The sequence below is a fragment of the Nicotiana sylvestris genome, chromosome 11 (assembly GCF_000393655.2).
Source record: "Nicotiana sylvestris chromosome 11, ASM39365v2, whole genome shotgun sequence".
Taxonomy (NCBI): Eukaryota; Viridiplantae; Streptophyta; class Magnoliopsida; order Solanales; family Solanaceae; genus Nicotiana; species Nicotiana sylvestris.
The window spans coordinates 95781315-95802175 of record NC_091067.1 but is presented as its reverse complement, the minus strand read 5'-3'; positions in this window follow the sequence as shown (position 1 = coordinate 95802175).

Here is a 20861-nt window from a genome sequence, read left to right as displayed (position 1 = left end):
CAATTTTAAAAAAATGTAAATAGTGATATTTTAGGCCAGAACCAGTTCTTGAGTTGGTTTTGGATTTGAATTTTGGGTTTTGGGAATTTGCCAAAATGTAGATAAAATCTATGGCCAAGCATGTATTTGCCAAAAAAAATTCAAATATATTTTGGCAAAATTTATGACCAAACGTTTAACAGCCCAGCCCGCTAGTGATATTGTCCGCTCTGGGCCTAGGCCCTCACGGGTTTAAAATGCTTCACTAGAGTCTAAGGCTTGTTAACTTATATACACAACATTCCTCTTGTGTTTGCCGATGTGAGACTCTGTTTATAGTCTGGGATGTTACATACACCCCTCTATGGACTCAGCGTCCACGCTAAGGTTTCTAGTGTTCGGCTTCTAGTCCTTCCTAACTAAACTCCATTGGAAAAAATTCAACAGATTTCTCTTTATTGTCATTTAAATGGTTCCAATAGATAAAATGACAAAAATGCTCTTATGGGGTGGGTTTAAAGTAGTCATTCTTAAATATACCCGAAGCAATTTTGATTTTTTAAGTATGCCAAATATTAGTATCTTTTATCTTTGTCAAATATTTAACAAACTGAAACTCACGTTTGGTGGTGTAATTTTTCTTACTTTTAGTCTATTTCTAGTGTTGGTGCAATTTTTTAGGTCCAATTTCTACGGAGTACAATTTTTGGTCTATTGATGATCTATGATGCAGTTTTTAGTGCTGCAATTTCTAAGATTGACAGGACTTGAATTTCCTAGTATTTCTAGTTAAAATCGTAAAATCTAATAATCAGAGTTTATCAAATAATTGACGGAAACCAAAAGTGCTCACTTTTGGCAAACTCAAAAGGACCAAAATTGCTCTAAAGTATATTTAATGGATTATTTTAGACCTAACCCAAAGTATAAGGCGTCATTTTTGTCATTTTCTCTATCAAAGTGACAACTTTGAAAAAACCGTAAGTATCCTTGTTGCCTGAAGCACAAGTCTTCGAATGATTCTATTGCCTGGAGCACACGTACTCAAGGGATTTTAAAATATCTAAACCCTATAGTTCAAAAATATTGTCATTGTTATAATAAAATTTTGTTGGTTAAGCAAATTATAGGACATTTATAACTATCGCATAAATATCGATTCTAGATCTATTATCTGTTTATATGTGGAGCCAGTACGAGGCAAACTGAAATGTATTTGGTTGATATTTATATACAGGTGTTCTATATATATATATGCTAAGTAGAAACCTACAATATAATATGAAGCAATGTTGTGTCTCAGTTGAAGGAAGGAATCTGTAAAAGGGACATGACGAAATTAAAATTCAATGACAAAGTTGTTGATCTACTCACCGAGTACTTCATATTTCAAGTTTGTAAAATTGGTGTGCATATTTGGAATGTGAAGACCTAGAGACATAAATTTATGTTTTCATCCGGAGAATAAATTAACATGAACTCTTTTTTCCTTATTTTGTTTCGTTGAATTTTTTCAGTGAGATTTTTATCGGGGATGCTAACAATGTGTATTGCAAAGAATTATGTTGTTATGGTCAATTACAAAGTATGAGACTCGAATCCCACACCGATATTGCAATAATGTTAATATGGACTTTATATAGTCTTGGGCTCTCCTGCCTCAATAGCTAGCTTTTGAGGTGTGTTCTCCCTGAATTATTAGGTATCAAAACCACCCACCACCCTCCATGTGCACCATGCCATAGAGGGTGACACCAGTATTACAGTGTTCGCCAGGGCAGAAATATCTAGCCCACAACCAGCTGCGAGTGCCTCGGCACCTGACTCGAAAATGGCTATTGGAGTGAAGCCTCGAGGACACTTGGATGCGAAGCATGGTGGTTTTTATGGTGTTGGGAGTTGCGAAGACGATGATGCAGAGCATGTATTGAGGTTTGTTATGGTCAATCGTAAGGTGTGGGACTTGAGACCCGCATCGGTATCGTAATATGCTGATGTGGGATTTATATAATCTTGGACTCTCACACCTCAATAATTAGCTTTTGAGGTGTGGTTCTCTCTGGGTTGTATATGTATTATTCTTTCCTTGACCAGAGTTACGAATTTTTTCTAGTAAAATTTTAATTAGGTATATTCTTTATATAATGGAAGGGTGTATATTATGAAATATTGTACCAAATGGATGTTTGTTCCTTATTTATGTGACGATAATTTTTTTTTCTAATTTAAGAGATATTTTATTTCTCCTGAAATAATATACAAGGTGGCTTAGAGCTCTATGTATTGGAGAGAAACTTCTCGAGTAAGCTTCCTCCAAAGTTTCTCGGTAGGCTTCCTTAATCATTTAAGTAAATAGCTCTAAGTTAGCAAGCTATTGCAGCAAAAAAAAAACTGCAGTGGAAGAAATCCTTTTCTTGTTTGGGTAAGAAGGAGCAGAAGCAGGAGAATGAGGAGGATAAGAAGATCTGGTAGACAATGTATATATTCAAAACTTTTGAGAATGGGGACAAAAGTAACACTAATTCTTTATACTGTGGAAAATTCTTGTACAACTCTCTATTGAGAGGCACAAAACGAGTTCAAACCTCTAATAAGAAGGTAAGACTTGCACCAAATAGGTGTTGTGGTCAAACACACACGCAAGTATATACAGTCGTTAAGTAATAAAGTGACTAGAAGTCGGATGTCGGACTTACACGGATTTGTTATCAACTATTAACTAAATTAGACTATCATAATTATCTAAACAAGATTTAAATCAAAAAGTAGTAATTCTAGACTAATTATAATAAGGGAAAACAAATGGTGAACTCTGAACAAAAGAAAAGTAAATTTAAATATTATCAATTAGGTGAAAACGATCTAGGGTCATGGAGTATCTAACAATCCTATTGTATTTTTTAATGGAATTGAATAATTAATTTTTCTCTTCTTTTTGTTGACGGGTTTAATATTGCTCATAAGAATCTGTCGAGTTCTTACTCGCCTATTCAAGCTAATCTAGCGCATACATGTCTATAGAGTTAGAATCAACAAGAATGTGTTCATAATTCCCGTATAATAACCAAGAAAGGAAATTAGCATATGTCTATCCTAATCGCTAATCAATTCCCCGATGCCCAGGTTTAAGAACTTGTTCTACTCAATCCAATATGTGTCACACCTCCTTTTTGCCCGCCCCGCCCCGAAGGGTTATGCGTGAGAGAGTTTTTCCAATTTAAGTGACAATATTCGAAATGAGATTATTTATTTAATTCAGAGTCGCCACTTGGGAAAGGTTTGGCTTTTGGTGTCCCAAGTCACCGGTTTATCTTGAATCCCAAATCGAGGAAATTTTCGACTTTTCCAAATGAAGTCTGCGAACCAGAAATTCTAAGTAAGGAATTCTGTTGACCCGAGGGAAGGTGTTAGGCACCCTCGAATCCCGTGGTTCTAGCACGGTCGCTTAAATTGTTACAATGGCTAAATATCTGATTTAAATACATGTTACGACTTACGTGCTTTTATTAAGTTTAAACCGCTTTTATTATTATCATGTATTTTTATAGAATTGCAACATCGTGAAAATGCATCTTGAACAACGTCACAATCAATGCACCCGTAGTTGTTAACGCATTTCGACTCCGTTGAGATTTGGATTTGGGTCACATAAATGCGCACCCGAATTTAAGAATGTAATTTAATTAAGTCGCGCCTAAAGAGTCTAACACGTTATCATCTTTGGGGAAGGCAGTGAAATTCGCTAAACAGCCCGTCACGAATTCTAAGTATTTATTATGGTTAATTATTGAGGGCCCCACAATTTGCATTTTTATTTGGCGAGGCTCGCCTCATTATTTCAGAAGGAATATCCTAAAATGACTACATTTCTATTATGTTCGTCTCTAAAAATAGAAGAAAAAGATACGTGCTAATTCAATTGTATGCTTTGGCCAAATCCGGATTTTTATTAATTATCTGCTTAATCATTTACGAAGTGAAGAAGCGTTATACCTCATGGGACATGCTTTTAATTTGATAGAAGAATTATATACGAGATTGATGAAACACTATACTTAACCCCGAATACTCCTCGAGTTAAACTTTGAATTTGTTTAAGCAAAATAAAGTCACTCATTAGATTGTGCTACTAATAATATTCAGAACTCATCCTAAAACTGCCTACCGAAACTGAAGCTCCTAAACTTAAAACTGTGTTGTACTCAGCAAGATCTTTCAAGAAACCATTCACCCTACATGCTCAAAACATAACTTGGAGGAAGAGTTTGAATTAACAATTCTACAAATGATAGCACATTCCATAAATTATACGACTACATCATATGTACTGCCATCAAACCATATCGCAATGTTAGACAAGAATATTTTCGATTAAGTACAAACTTACTAATGTGTTTTCTATTGGACTACAAATTAAAGAATTTATACAACTTTAACAAGATTTGCAAAGCTGTAAGTAAGGCAACAGACGATTAAAAATTCTTCAGATCTTTCAATTCATGCCTTTCATTGTTACAATCAGCAACACCAATGTGAGATTCGAAATGTGTACCTGGAACGCTGAAAATGCAAAAGAGAAAAGGAGGAAGACAGGGAAAATCAGCAGCAGCAGGAACAAAATAACAACAGCAAACAAAGCAACACAGCAGAACAGGCTCGAGTGCAAGAATGCAACTATAGCCGATAGAAAAAGTAGCCAAATGACAGCAACACACAGTGGAGTAGAATCAGAACTCCATGCAGACCAAAACCAGTAGTAAACCAATGAAAACACTCGACCAGTAGACTCAATTGGAACTTCAAAGAATCAGAATTGATTGAACATGTTGAAAACAAATGAAACCCAAACAACCATAGGAAGAAAACGGTTTCTGGTTGTTGTCTGTATGTTTTCTATCTCTTAACTTCTCTCTCAATCTTTTTTCTGAAATCCCGAAAAAATTCTCCCCCTCTGATGGAAGTTCTGCTCCCCTTTTATAACCTAATATCAGGCTATGCATAGCCTGTTAAAAACATCAGAAACCTTCCCATGTGGCCTCCTCTCTTTCTAGTTTCCACTCACTATTTAAATATAAACAAACTCCCATGATATTCCCCTGGCAGATCTACCTTTTAAGTGAGGTTTATTATTTCTAAACTAAAACAGGATATGGGCAGCAGGGGTGTGTTCTGACAGCACATGCTGTCCTATTTGCCCTAAATATTAAAGAAGCATAGTGCACATGATGCCCAAGAATGCACATGCCATCAATTTTAAACCAAAGTCTGAACTGTAACTATAAACTAAACCGTATAATGTTTCGGATTCAGTTTGAACAAACACCAACAACTATACTTAGTTCCTAGTTGCATTCAAACAAAGCTTTAGCAGAAAACAAACAGTATGAAACAAATTGTTACCATTCAACAGCTGGAACTAATCGACGACGTATGTCGACTCGACTATACTAATTACAACATATACAATCAACAGCCAAGGATTGGAATCAAACAGTATTGAGCAGGGGTTCAGATTGTACTGTCAAAACAAATATGACCTTGGGAATTAATTAATCGACCAACTTCAAATTCGGTTGATTGTACAGCTTACACATTATCAGTAAATGAAAGAAAAACTTGACCAAATACAGAGGTCCGGGCAAAGTGGACAACAATAGTTGATAAACATTCAAAACATAAATTAAACAAAACATTTGGACACCTAAATAGACATTCAAATACAACAGACAAAACGAACTGATAAAGAAAACAAAAATTACCTTAAAACTTTGAAAAATCAGAAAACCTTAGCTTGGATTTGAATAGATCTTTCTTGGGGTTGAACGGACTTTAATCGAAGTGTTCTCAACTGAGAACACTTCGATTAAGGTCCATTAGACCCTAATCACTCGGCTCAAACGGACACAGACCGGGCATGAGGATTCCTAGGGTTCTTAGAGGGCAGATTTGGGTTTTGGGTTTTCTTGGTTAGATTCGGACCAAACCAAGCATGGTTTGGTCACGAGGGAGGTCCGGGGACTGTCTGGTGTGAAGTTGGGGTAGATCGGTGTAAGTCGAGGTCCGACTCGAATCTTCAAATGAAGATTCGAGAAGGTGGGAGGGGATTCGAGCTAAGTGGTTGGTAGATTTGGGTTCAGGGTGGTGAGGTGCATCTATGGTGTTAAGGTGGGGGTCACCGGCGTCCATGCCGCCGGGATTAATGGTGAAGAGAAAGGGGGCGGCTAGGGTTTCGTGGGTTTGGGGTCTGGGAAAGGGGATGAGGACGAAGGCATGGGGTCTTGGATAGGGGGGGCAGGGTATGATATGGGGCCTTTTATACGGGATGGATGGTTGTGTCTTGGCCGTTACATCACTCGAGATCAACGGCCTGGATTCAAAGATTAATCCAAACGGTGTCGTTTGGCTTAGTAAGGGGTTGGGTTATGTGATCTTGGCCGTTGATCATTCTGAGATCAACGGCCCAGATCAAGCATGACCCAAACGACGTCGTTTAGGATACTCCTGGGGTCGGCTGGTTTGGACCGGGCAAAACACAGGTTCTGGACTGGGTTATTTGGGCCTGTTCTTGCTTAAATTGGATTGACCCAACCCAAAAATCCCTTTCTTCTTAAATCCCTTAATTTTTATACATTTTCTCTTTTTAATCCCTTAAATTAAATTGCCAAATAATACTATATAAAACATTAAACAACAATTATCGCACAATTAACATTTAATTATACTGACATCACTTAATGACAGAAATAGAATGAAAGATGCATTTTTTGTGATTTTCCTTTTAATAACCGGATTACAGTTCAAACTACACACGACACACATTTTTTTGTATTTTGTTTTTAATAAAAATAAAAATGGGCAAAATCATAGATAATTAACAAAATGCCACGTGAAAATCCAAAAATTGTACAACAAGACCAATTGCTATTATTTTTGTTTCTTTTGGAGTGATTGTCGCGTAAAACAAAAATCACGTTCTCACAGCTGCCCCTCTTTGGTCGGAAACACGAAGAGTTTTCGTGCAAAGAAAAAATGAGCGGATATGAGCGATTTTTGCCTATTGGACTACTCCATGTGAAGCATATTTTTTGAAAGATTTGACCGAGTCCTCGCTTCAAAGATTTCCTACATATCCTGGGCTAAACAGGAATCAGGTCAATGTAGTTCGGGAAACTTTGGGTAGCTGGGACTACCATGGGACTGCAATGCTTGCCGTTACCGCTGTTTCCACTGCTGTTGCTGCTTACTGACTCCCTTATTACAAACAAAGGAAAATTGAAACTGAACCTACTACGTGTGCATGTCAACCGCTAGTTACAAGATTCCTATCTATGATTCTTTTGCGACTTGATCCTGGGTCTTAGCTGATTCTGCTTGTAGACTCCGATCTGAATCTTGATGCTTGCAAGTTGTAGGTGCCTGTTTATTTCCGGCACTGGGTAAGACGGGGTTGGTAGAATTTGGGACCTTGATCAAACCTTTGAACGATCCGCCCCTCGCCTTTCCGAATATCTCGGCACATCTTCTTTTGTCTTTTTCTTCTTTTATTCTGAGTTGAGACTCATCTCGTGGGTCGTTTCGATCCGTGCGGCTCGAGGTCAGACCTGCGAGGAAAAACAAACGAACGAAATTTTCTGCCCCAGTTCTACTAGGAAAATTTCGTGAGTTAGTTGCCAAGAAGTTTATAGAGTTGATGAAAGGATTGAACTACAAAAATGCAACTCCGGAATTGGATCCCTAATATTGCCATAAGGTAAAAATTCTCAGTTCAGGGTTGGAGCCCTAATGCTGGCTAACAGACAAATGCTCAGTTAAGGGTTGGAGCCCTAATGCTGGCGGAATGAAAATAGTTCAGTTCCAGGGTTGGAGCCCTAATGCTGACTAGCTGGGGAGAAGTTCAGTTTAGAGTTGAAACCCTAATGCTGACCCACTGGGGAAAAGTTCAGTTTAGGGTTGAGGCCCTATTCTGACTAAGGGAAAAAGTTCAGTTTAGGGTTTTAAAACCCTAATCCTGATTAAAGGGAAAAAGTTCAATTTAGGGTTTAAAACCCTAATGCTGACTAAGAAAAAAAAAAGTTCAGTTTAGGGTTTAAAACCCTAATGCTGACTAAAGGGAAGAAGTTCAGTTTAGGGTTTAAAATCCTAATGCTGACCGAAGGAAAGAGTTCAGTTTAGGGTTTAAAACCCTAATGCTGACCGAAGGAAAAGAGTTCAGTTTAGGGTTTAAAACCCTAATGCTGACTGAAGGAAAAAGTTCAGTTTAGGGTTTAAAACCCTAATGCTGACTAAAGGAAAAGAGTTCAGTTTAGGGTTTAAAACCCTAATGCTGACTGAAGGAAAAGAGTTCAGTTTAGGGTTTAAAACCCTAATCCTGATTAAGGAAAAAGAGTTCAGTTTAGGGTTTAAAACCCTAATGCTGACTGAAGGAAAAAGTTCAGTTTAGGGTTTAAAACCCTAATGCTGACTAAAGGAAAAGAGTTCAGTTTAGGGTTTAAAACCCTAATGCTGACTAAAGGAAAAAGTTCAGTTTAGGGTTTAAAACCCTAATGCTGACTAAAGGAAAAGAGTTCAGTTTAGGGTTTAAAACCCTAATGCTGACTACAGGAAAAGAGTTCAGTTTAGGGTTTAAAACCCTAATGCTGACTGAAGGAAAAAGTTCAGTTTAGGGTTTAAAACCCTAATGCTGACTAAAGGAAAAGAGTTCAGTTTAGGGTTTAAAACCCTAATGCTGACTAAAGGAAAAAGTTCAGTTTAGGGTTTAAAACCCTAATGCTGACTAAATGGAAAAGTTCAGTTTAGGGTTTAAAACCCTAATGTTGACTGAAGGAAAAGAGTTCAGTTTAGGGTTTAAAACCCTAATGCTGACTAAAGGAAAGAGTTCAGTTTAGGGTTTAAAACCCTAATCCTGATTAAGGAAAAAGAGTTCAGTTTAGGGTTTAAAACCCTAATGCTGACTGAAGGAAAAAGTTCAGTTTAGGGTTTAAAACCCTAATGCTGACTAAAGGAAAAGAGTTCAGTTTAGGGTTTAAAACCCTAATGCTGACTAAGGGAAAAAGTTTAGTTTAGGGTTTAAAACCCTAATGCTGATTAAGGGAAAAGAGTTCAGTTTAGGGTTTAAAACCCTAATGCTGACTGAAGGAAAAGAGTTCAGTTTAGGGTTTAAAACCCTAATGCTGACTAAGGGAAAAAGTTCAGTTTAGGGTTTAAAATCCTAATCCTGATTAAGGGAAAAATGTTCAGTTTAGGGTTTAAAACCCTAATGCTGACTGAAGGAAAAAGTTCAGTTTAGGGTTTAAAACCCTAATGCTGACTAAAAGGAAGAAGTTCAGTTTAGGGTTTAAAACCCTAATGCTGATTAAAGGGAAAAGTTCGAGGATACTAACCGACACCCTTTTTTTTTGAATTTTCTTGTTTTAGTAAAGGTAAAAGAGAATTTCGTGGAAACTTACCTTTCGAGTGGATTCCTTGTTGCCGAACTGTTCCTTGTACTCATGTACCTTCTTCTTTGGGTGACACCTGCCTCTTGCACGGTTGTCTTGGATTATACCTGTTTCAACTTCTCAAACAAAAAACAATTGTTAGTTCGGAAATGGCGGTTGGTTCGGTGACCTTGACTGTTCCAGTTGCTTTGTTGTGTCCTTATTTCTGTTGAGAAGTCCTGCCATTGATTGGATTCAAATGGTGAAACCCTTTTGGACTGCTCAAGCTTGTATTTCCAAATTCTGTGATGATTTGCCTTGTAAGGCTCCCCTTTTTTTTGTGTCCCGTTTTGCTTGGAGATTCTCAACGGGGATTTTATTGGGGATACTCTGTGGGGATTTGTACAAGGTGGTCTTGCCGGGGATTTGTTACAAAGCGGACTTGCCGGGATTTGTTGGGAAAGCTCGCTGGGGAATTTTACAAAAGGGATGGCGCTGTGGGGATTTGTACAAAGGGAAGTTCTGTGGGGATTTGTACAAGGGAAGTTCTGTGGGGATTTGTACAAAGCGGACTTGCTGGGGAAATTTCTCTCCTTTTTTTTTACTTTAAATGTAGTCGAACATCATGATTCATCAGGTTTGGACAAATGTGCCAACGAAACGGGGCATTTCCCTTGCAAAACGAAATTCCGTGAAACCAAACCTGCCACCTGTCCTTTCCGGTATATCTGGAACTTAGGGTTAAAAATGAAAGGGATTCGAAGAAAAACAAAGAAGGAGAAAGTAAACTTCAGAAAAGAAGTGCCCCTTTCGGGACGAAAAAGACTTATCTGAGGAAGACAATGCTGACTTTAAATGGACATGACATGCTCTTTGGACTGGACGCCTGACCTTCAATGAACTTGCATTTCTTCCCGAACCAAAATGGGTCTGTGTTTCAAAACTGGTGGAACTTTGCCGAGACCTCCTTGGGTAGAGTCGTTCTTTCGGCCAACAACGCCCTTTGCGGGTTTTCGCTAGCTGACCTCTCTCTTGCTGTCGCTTGATAGCACTCTTTACGAGTTTTTACTACACAAGCTCTCTCATTTTGGTTTCTCTACTCCCGTCGCCTCGCGGTGCCCAAAGGTTTTCAATGACGAGACTCTCTCATTTTATTTCTCTCAATTTAGAGTGTGCCGGCCTACATTCATGACGCTTCTTGGCTTCCCGCTACCTTTGGTAATTGATCTGAAAGGCTTGTGCTTGGCAAAGAAAAGTAGATGATACTACGACTTCTAAACCGCTTGACGTGCCCCGGTTCCAATTTCAGGGTGAATGGGATTTTATTGTTGGTGTGACTGAACCTCAGGGAGAGGCTGCCTACGTATCCTTTCGGAATCAAGTCAGACATAGTTCAGGCCTCGATCAATGTTTTGTTTTGTTTTTTTTTTTTTTTTGTAACCAAAGAACTGTAACTGGCATAAAGGCTTGTAGAGAGAGTTGACAGAGTTTGAGGTAGTGGGAATAAAACCTTCAACATTTCAAATGTGTCAGGACCGCTGGGGTGTCATTCAGACATAGTATCTCTTGACTGCATCTGCATTTACTGCTGTTTCGATGTCTTTTCCTTCGATATCACCTAGATACAATGATCCTCTTGGCAATATCTTTCTGATGATGTACGGGCCTTTCCAATTTGGAGAAAATTTCCCTTTTGCTTCCTGGTGATGTGGCAGAATGCGCCTCAGTACCAGTTGACCTACTTCGAAATTCCTAGGTCTGACTTTCTTGTTGTAAGCACGGGCCATTCTTCGTTGGTACAACTGTCCGTGACAAACCGCGGCCATTCGTTTCTCATCAATCAAAGTCAACTGCTCCAATCGAGTCTTAACCCATTCGCTGTCCTCGATTTCTGCTTCAACAATGGTTCGAAGCGAAAGGATTTCTACTTCCGCCGGTATCACAGCCTTGGTCCCATAAACCAAAAGATAAGGAGTTGCTCCTACTGACGTGCGTACCGTAGTGCGATACCCCAACAATGCAAACGGTAACTGCTCATGCCACTGTCGGGAATTCTGGATCGTTTTCCTCAAAATCTTCTTGATGTTTTTGTTTGCCGCTTCTACAGCGCCATTGGCCTTTGGCCGATAAGGAGTAGAATTCCTATGCGTTATTTTGAATTGCTCGCATACATCTCCCATCAAGTGACTGTTCAAGTTTGCTGCGTTATCTGTAATGATAGTCGCAGGAATACCGAAACGACAGATAAGATTTGAGTGTACAAAATCCACTACAGCTTTTTTAGTGACCGACTTGAGAGTGACAGCCTCTACCCATTTTGTGAAGTAGTCGATGGAAACCAGTATAAATCTATGTCCATTTGAGGCTTTCGGCTCGATCGAACCAATGACGTCCATGCCCCAGGTGACAAATGGCCAAGGTGCAGACATGGGATGCAATTCCGTGGGAGGTGCATGAATCAAATCACTGTGCACCTGACACTGATGACACTTCCGAACGAAGCTAAAGCAGTCCTTTTCCATGGTCATCCAGTAATAACCTGCTCGAAGGATTTTCTTCGCTAAGACATACCCGTTCATGTGAGGTCCGCACACACCTGCGTGTACTTCGTGCATGATCTTTCTTGCCTCCTCGGCGTCGACACATCTTAGTAGGTTGAGGTCCGGGGTCCTCTTGTACAACAATTCACCGCTCAGAAAGAAACCACTTGCATGCCGCCTAATGGTTCTCTTTTGATCTCCAGTAGCATGCTCGGGGTATTCTTGTGTCTTCAAGAACCTCCTGATATCATGGTACTAAGGCTGCGTATCTGATCCTGCCTCGATTACGTTGCAGTAACCGTGTCTTTCCCTGATTTGGATTTCCAAAGGATCGACGTGGGCATTGCCCGGGTAGGGTAGCATTGAAGCCAGAGTAGCAAGTGCATCCGCTAGTTCATTGTGACACCTCGGGATATACCTGAACTCTATTGATTTAAAACGCTTGCCGAGGTCCTCCACGTGCTGTCGGTAAGGGATAAGCTTGACATCCCGAGTTTCCCATTCACCTTGGGCTTGCCGGATAATCAGGTCAGAATCTCTCAAAATCAGTAAGTCTTCGACATCCTGATCGATCGCCATATGTATGCCCATGATGCAGGCTTCATACTCAGCTGTATTGTTTGTGCAAAATAAACGCAGTCTAGCTGTGGCTGGATAATGCTGACCGGAGGGCGAGATCAAAATTGCCCCAATCCCTACACCTTTGGCGTTTACGGCTCCATCAAAGAACATCTTCCAAACATGAGCGTTCTCCGAGACCACTTCTACAGTGTTTATTTCTTCATCTGGAAAGTAGGTACTCAATGGATGGTATTCCTCATCGACTGGATTTTCGGCCAAATGATCTACTAGCGCCTGGGCTTTCATTGCCGTGCGAGTAACATAGACTATGTCGAATTCAGTAAGCAAGATTTGCCACTTCGCCAGTATTCTAGTAGGCATTGGTTTCTGAAATATATACTTCAAAGGATCCAGCCTGCTTATGAGGAAAGTAGTGTGAGCTTGAAGATAATGTCTTAGCTTTTGAGCAACCCATGTCAGAGCGCAACATGTTCTTTCCATCAGAGTGTACTTGGCCTCATAGCCGGTGAACTTATTGCTCAAGTAGTAGATTGCTTTTTCTTTCTTTCCGGTTATGTCATGTTGCCCGAGAACGCAACCGAAAGAATTCTCCAAGACTGTCATATACAAGAACAGTGGTCTTTCTGGCTCTAGTGGGACCAAAACTGGGGGATTTTAAAGATATTCTTTAATTTTGTCAAAAGCTTCTTGACATTCGGCCGTCCATTTAATCGTCGCACCTTTCCTCAAAAGCTTGAATATGGGCTCACACGTGCTCGTCAGCTGGGCAATGAATCAACTGATATAGTTTAACCTGCCCAACAAACTCATCACGTCTTTCTTCGTTCTTGGGAGAGGTAGATCCCTGATAGATTTTATCTTTGTTGGATCTAATTCGATACCCCTCCTGCTCACTATGAAGACCAAAAGCTTGCCCGATGGGACTCCGAAAGCACATTTGGCTGGGTTCAGCTTCAAGTCGTACTTCCTCAGTCTCTCGAAGAACTTCCTCAAGTCTTGGATGTGATTATCCTGCGTCCTGGATTTGATTATCACATCGTCCACGTACACCTCTATTTCTTGATGCATCATGTCATGAAAAATGACGGTCATGGCTCTCATGTAAGTAGCCCCAGCATTTTTCAGACCAAATGGCATGACCCGATAACAGTAGGTGCCCCAAGGCGTGGTGAAGGCAGTTTTCTCAGCGTCTTCTTCATCCATCAATACCTGATGATACCCAGCGTAACAATCTACGAAAGACTGTATCTCGTGCTTGGCGCAATTATCAATAAGGATGTGGATGTTGGGCAGTGGGAAATTATCTTTGGGACTTGCTCTATTCAAATCTCGGTAATCTACACATACCCGAGTCTTCCCGTCTTTTTTCGGTACTGGAACCACATTTGCCAACCATGTTGTATATTGGACCACCCGAATCACTCCCGTTTTCAGTTGTTTGGTGATCTCCTCTTTAATCTTGTCACTGACCTCAGTTTTGAACTTTCGTTGCTTTTGTTGAACTGGAGGACAATCAGGGTGAATTGGCAATTTATGAACCACTAGATCGACACCTAATCCCGGCATGTCATCGTATGACCAAGCAAACACATCTTTAAATTCAAAAAGAAGTTGAATAATCGCGTCTCGCATTTTCTTGTCTGTGTGAATGCTTATTTTGGTCTCCCGGATTTCTTCAGGAGTTCCTAAATTAACCGGTTCAGTGTCATTCAGATTTGGCTTAGGTTTGTTCTCAAAATGTTCCAACTCTCGGTTTATTTCCCTAAAAGCCTCTTCTTCATCATATTCTGGTTCTGGGTTCATTATTTTATAGTTAAATAGCTCATTGTGATCTGGGCGTGAAGTCCGCAAGCATGTCATATTTAAAGCCGCATTATTATAACTGAAAGAAAAAGATAAAGGAAAAAAATAACAAAATCAGAACAAAGGAAAATGGAAAAACAACGATGATTTTTTTTCATTTTTCTTCTTGAAATTTGGAAGACAACAATGTTTACAAACTCAGGAATTCGAAACAACAATTAAAAGAAGAAAACATCCAAGTTATATCCTGGAGATAACTTGGGATGCAGGAAAGGTGGTAGGACAGGTCTACCCGGACTTCCGCTTAGCCGGGAATGGCGTGGCCTCCCAGTTTTGGAGTTTGGCGTTTTGCCCCATATATATAGTATTTTGGCAGTGCTGGTGCCTTCTCCTGGTTGAACCATGTGAGCCTCGTAGAGCATTTCTCTCATTGCCCCACAGATCTCCTCGATTTCCTCAGCCTTGAAGACCTCATTGTCTTCTTCTTCGATATATCTCGGTCTGACGAAGGTTTCATATAAATCTGGCAGGGGCTGAGGCAGTTTCCACCCCCCATTCTTCCTCTTCTTTGCCCATTCTTCATCTTCCGGGTTGGGTTGGAAACTTATCCCATGTCAAGCACTTGGAAAGTTACCTCAAACTCTACTGGCCCTATGGTCAAAACCAAATCTATTTCTCCAAGGGTGTCTCTCTTGATGCCGTCAAAAGCCCTCACGCAGACATTATTGGGGCGGATTCTTCCGGTCCCAATTTCCATTCTCTGTAGCGTGGAGAGTGGGCAAATGTCAACACCTGAACACCCATCCAACATTACCCGCTTGACGTAGTAGTCTTCGCATTTAACTGTTAGATGCAAGGCTTTGTTGTGTGCCGCTCCCTCTGGGGGTAAATCATTCTTGCTGAAAGAGACTTGGTTGATGGCAAAGAACCTCTCTGTCATCCGTTCCAGTTGTTCAACTGAGGTTTCAGCTGGTACGTATGCTTCATTCAGGGTCTTGAGTAAGATCTTTTGATGCTCGGTTGACCTCATTAGCAGAGATAGCATGGACACTTGCTCAGGGCACTTGCGCAGTTGATCTACTACTTCGTAGTCTGGCATTTTCATTTGTTGGAAGAAAAATTCCGCTTCTTCACTGCTTACAGGCTTCTTTGGCGGGAAGCGTCTCTGTGTGGCGTTGTTCAGCTCTTGGGTGCTTGAATACCTTCCAATGAAAGTACTTTCCGGAGGTTCCCCCGTGACTTCTTTACCTTTGTACGTTACCAACGTCCTTTGATAATTCCACGGCACTGTGGACGGGTTGGTCATCGGCTTTTGTGGCACGCGTCCGATAACCACTGGCTCATTCAGCCGAGGTGGTTGAATCCTCCCCCGGACCATATAGGCGCCTTTCGGTACGTACATGGGTTTTGCCTTTTTGACCTCGAAGCTCTGCAGCTTCTCTGCTCGACCCCGTGGGATGTAAAGAACTCCATTCTTCACAGGCACCGCCTTCTTCTCCACCTTCTTTTCGGGCTCGCACTTTACAGTATTGGCCTTTTCCCCTTTTTCTGGTTTCTGGGCTGTTTCAGGCTTTTTCCCTTTGTCAATAATGGCAATTATAGCTTTCAAAGCAGGGTCAAATTCTTTGTCTTCGCAAATCATTCCGATCAGCGGCCCATTATTGTGAGCAGGTAATGGATTGTTAGTCACATTTGGGACCTCCTCATCCCTTAGCACTATTTTCCCTTGCTCTATTAAATTCTTGACCAATCTTCTTAATGACCAACAATCATTTGTATCGTGCCCCTCGGCCCCTGAATGATAGGCGCATCTGACCCCAGCTTTGTAAGAAGGTGACGCCGGGTTGTGCCTTGTCTGAGGGACTGGCTGCAGGAAACCCAACTGGACAAGCTTCGAGAACAAAGTAGAGTATGGTTCACCGATGGGCGTGAAAGTCCTCCTTCTAGGTAGCTCTTGAGGACGGAAGTTATTTTGCGGAGGCTGTGGGTTATAGTGGTTGCGGTAAGGAGGCTGATTTCTGGGAGGTGGAGCTTGGCCTCGGTTGGCTTGGTGCGGCGGATGGACATAAGGCTGGGTGTTCATGACCATGTAGGGTTGAGGAGGATATGCCGCGTTTGAGTGGGGGTAGTAGTGTTACGAGGTCCTTTCCGGAAAGCGGGGCCTGGGATTACGATATTCCCTTGCTTCTGAGGCTGCCATGGCTGTTTCTTCCTTTTTCTTCCCTCTTGCCATTCCTCCGGACCCGCTTTGGACGGCTTGGGAGGTCGCCCTTATGGCTGCTTGACTCAAAATCCTACCTGTTTTCAGACCATTCTCCACCATCTCTCCAATCTTAATTGCTTCTGCAAACGGCTTTCCCATGGCTGACATCATGTTTTGGAAATAGTCAGACTCTTGAGCCTGGAGAAAAGTAGTGACCATTTCCACCTCATCCATGGGAGGCTTCACCCTCGACGCCTACTCGCGCCACTTAATAGCATACTCTATGAAGCTTTCTGAAGGTTTCTTCTTCAAGTTCGACAGAGAATTTCGGTCTGGTGCGATGTCGATGTTATACTGGAATTGTCTCACAAAATCTCTAGCGAGATCATCCATATATGCCATCGGGACATTTCCTGGTCCATATACCATTCCGAGGCTATCCCTACTAGACTTTCCCCAAAATATGCCATTAGTAGTTCCTCTTTTCCGCCGGCTCCCCGCAATTGGTTGCAATATTTCTTGAGTTGAGCAATGGGGTCACCGTCCCCGTCGTACTTCTCAAACTTTGGGGTCTTGAAACCCACTGGTAGGTGCACGTGAGGGAACATGCATAGGTCGGCGTAAGAGACGCTTTTCTGTCCGCTCAAACCTTGCATGTTCTTCAAACTCTGTTCAAGGCTTCTCATTCTTTTGGCCATCTCATTTTGTTCAGCAATTCTGGGGTTCTGATCCTGCCCAGGTGCAAGCTCGCACTGAGGCTGTGGAGGATTAGTGCTGGTGGCGAACCTAGTTGGTTCCATTGAGAAAGATGGGGCTTGGAATGTAAACGAGGACGAGTCAAAAGTCGGCTTGTATGCAGCAGGTTGTGCCGTGATCGGGCAAGGTGGTGCAGTAAAGATATTTGTGTTTACATCCGTCGTTGACACTCGAGGATGAGACTCAGAGGGCGATCCAGCAGAGAAGGCTGAAGTGGCTGGGTATCCGAATGGGGTAGCATGATAGCTTATGGGGACATTAGAAGTCCCGCTTGTCTTGGAGAATAACTCAGGGAATCCAGGGACGATGCTTGGTGGCTCTTTTCCATTATTCCAGTCGTCCAGCATTTCCAACATGCGGAGCCGCAGGATTCTATTTTCCTCCGCAGTTGCGGACTCAGGCGTGAGGACAGCCGAGATCGAACTCTCCTCGGAAACAGGAACTGTTGGTAAAGGAATTTCTGCAGACATTTCTATGCTTCCTTTGGACCTTGTGAAATAAGTGTGAGCACCTCCTCTTGCCTTAATAACAGGTAATTGAACACTCCCTTTCGACCTCGTGAAGTATGAGTGCGAGGCTAGACTTTCACCAAACCAACCGTCTTTTCCAAAAACCTGGAGGAACTCAACGACAAACGAACGGTTAATTCAGATTAAATAACAGATAGGCAACCTCACGTTGGGGCATGATGCACCTATACAGTTAAATGGATTCGTACATGTTTGCGACGAAAGCATGCGTCATTCCGACATTCCTTTTTTAGGCTTCCCTTTTATTACTTTCCCCCTTTTTTTATTATTATTTTTTTTCAATTTTTCTCTTTGGTTAAACTGCGACCGGATCCGATGAGGATTGCCTACGTATCATGACCCCGCATGAATCAGATCATTACGTAGTTCAAAAACACAAATGAGCGTAAAAGAAGCACACCTTTTATTGTTGAAACGGTATATTACAAACTACATTTTGAAAAAGAAAGAGCAAACTTTGAAAATGAACCTAGACTCAAATGGACTAAAACAAACTGATGGGAAAAACAGGCAGAAGATGCTAAGATACAGACTCGACTTATAAGTACATTATGGTTTTGAAAATTGGTGCCTGCGGGGCATCATTCGGCCTCGCCGCGGTCCTAGGTGTGAGATCCCTCTCAAGCTGCTCCAGCTCATGCATGGTCTGCTTGACATAACCCATCACTGCCGAGAGGACGGTAACACTGGTCATGTTCTCACATCGTAGACATCGTCTGGTGATGGCATGGGCAATGGCCCTGATCCTATCTCTGGTTTGCTTCTTCTCTATGAGTAGGCGTTTTATCTGATCGCTACACATCTTGAATACCTGAGAATCCTGTATATGCTGATTCTTCAGTCGCCGTACTTCTAACTTCATTTGGGCTAACAAGTTGTACCAGTATCTGCTCTCAATTTGGAAATCCTTGGCCTGATTAACTGCTTTGATCTCAAGTATAGCCATCTCTCTCTTCATTTTGGCAACAGTTTTCTCGTGGTCGCGTTTTAATTGGTTCAAGTATCGGTGATGTTTCTCTACTCTTGTTCCCCACTATGCCTTGAGCTTTGCCATGACCTTTTCAGATTCTTCTAAACCATCTCGCCATTCCGTGACTTCTCTTTTTAAGCCCTTAATCAACTGCTTGTCTGATCGACTTCTGGGTTGTTCATCAAGAGCCAATCTCAATTCTTGGTTTTGGGCCTTAAGTTCTTCATTCTCTTGGATCAATCTATTCCTTTTGCCCCGATCCGCAGCGATGTGTATGCTGTTATCGAATTTCAGACTGTCAATTTGTAGTTTCAAATCACCGATCTCTGCCCGATACCCCTTTTCTTTTGCTAACCAGTTCCATTGCCCTTGGGATGACTCCACGAAATCTTTGAGATGAGGTCTCTTAGCTGGTCTCTCGTAGGACAGGTCACCTCTGAACCAAGCATGATATCCTGGGGCAACTTCCCCTTTTGATGTATTCCTCACACAAGTGTTTGCTGTCAGATGTTGGCACTCACTCCAGATTTGGCGAACTTCCTCTTCGGGGAAATGACCATTCGGGCTGATTTCAATCACTTGAGTACTCAGATCTTCATCTTTTGGTACTATTTGATACCTCCCAAGTTGCCTTAAAACCCGATATGGTGCATAGGGTTGGATGCTTTTAAGTCACATTAACAGAAAATGGGGCCTGGTTGCCGGCATGTATAAGATTTCCTCAATGGGCAACCATCCGAGCGTCCACTGGATTTGGTTGGCAGTGAGAGTTCGGAGAAATGAAGTCCATGCTGTGACTCCCTCGGGTAGATTGAATCCTTTGACTCTTGCATAGAATTCTCTAATACAAGTTTTCTCGGGCGAACCGTAACCCAAGAGAGAGGAGCGGTGACATAAATGACCGGTCATCCACATTTGCAACAGTAGGTTACATCCTTCGAAAAAGTCGGCCCCGGCTCGGCAAGCAGTGAGAGCCCGGAAAATGTCAGCCATAATCATAGGTGCCAGAGTACTTTTATCTTGGGTGAGCAAAGTACTGACGACCCCAGTTACTTTTAGATCGATGTTTCCGTCTTTCCTTGGAAACACTATAAGACCCAAAAAGGCTGTCATAAAAGCTAACAGCCTGTGTTCGTCCCACTTTTGTCGGTTGCCTCTACTACATAGTTTGAAATCTGGCTTATTGAACCCGCTCTCGTGGCCGTATCTAGCATACATGAGGTGGAGACTGCAGAAAACTTTGGCAAGATCTGGATGGTGAAATGTTCGGGTTATTTTTAGGAAATCCAGAAACTGGTGTACTGTGACGGCCCTAGGTGCAATCAAGTATTTGAACCTTAATGGAGCTCCATCCCCTCCAATGTATCCCGCTATTTCTTCCAACGTCGGGGTGGACTCAAAGTCTGAGAAACGAAATACATTGTGCGCTGAATCCCAACAAGTGACCAGTGATCTGATAATATCACCCCGAGGCTGAATGTCTAGTAAATCCGGGAGATCTTTCAGATATTTCCTTACTTTGTCTTTCCCCTCCTTTCCCAAGTCGTTCCACCATAGTCGCAACTCAAAAGGGATCTTGATCATTATTGAAAAGGGTTCGTTTTGTATCGTGCTCATCCTGCACATTTATTAGGGTGATTATGCTAACGAAAAAAACTTTTATTAGACTCAAAATAAAACTATCTGGATTTTTTCAAGATTTTTTTTTATATTTTTTTCAAAACGACGAACTCGATTTCCAAAATGCGGCCTTTTAGTACTTCGAATAAAGACTCTAAAGCTGCGAGGACCAAACGATCAAAAATGATGATCGAAGATGACCGTTTATGCAATGTCAGCCTTCCGGCGTCCCGCTTGGGAACATTCGGCTGTTTTTACAAAAACGACCTCACCCGACTCTTTATACAAGTGGCGACATTTGTCAATTTTTTTTTGGTTTTGGCTATTTTTAGCAAAAGGTGGGGTTGAACTCGATGGGGGTTGCTTACGTATCTCACACCGTGTGAGAATTCAACCGGCGTAGTTCGGTCGATCGGTCGTAGAGGTAATAAACTAACCTTTTTTTTCCTGAATAAAATACTT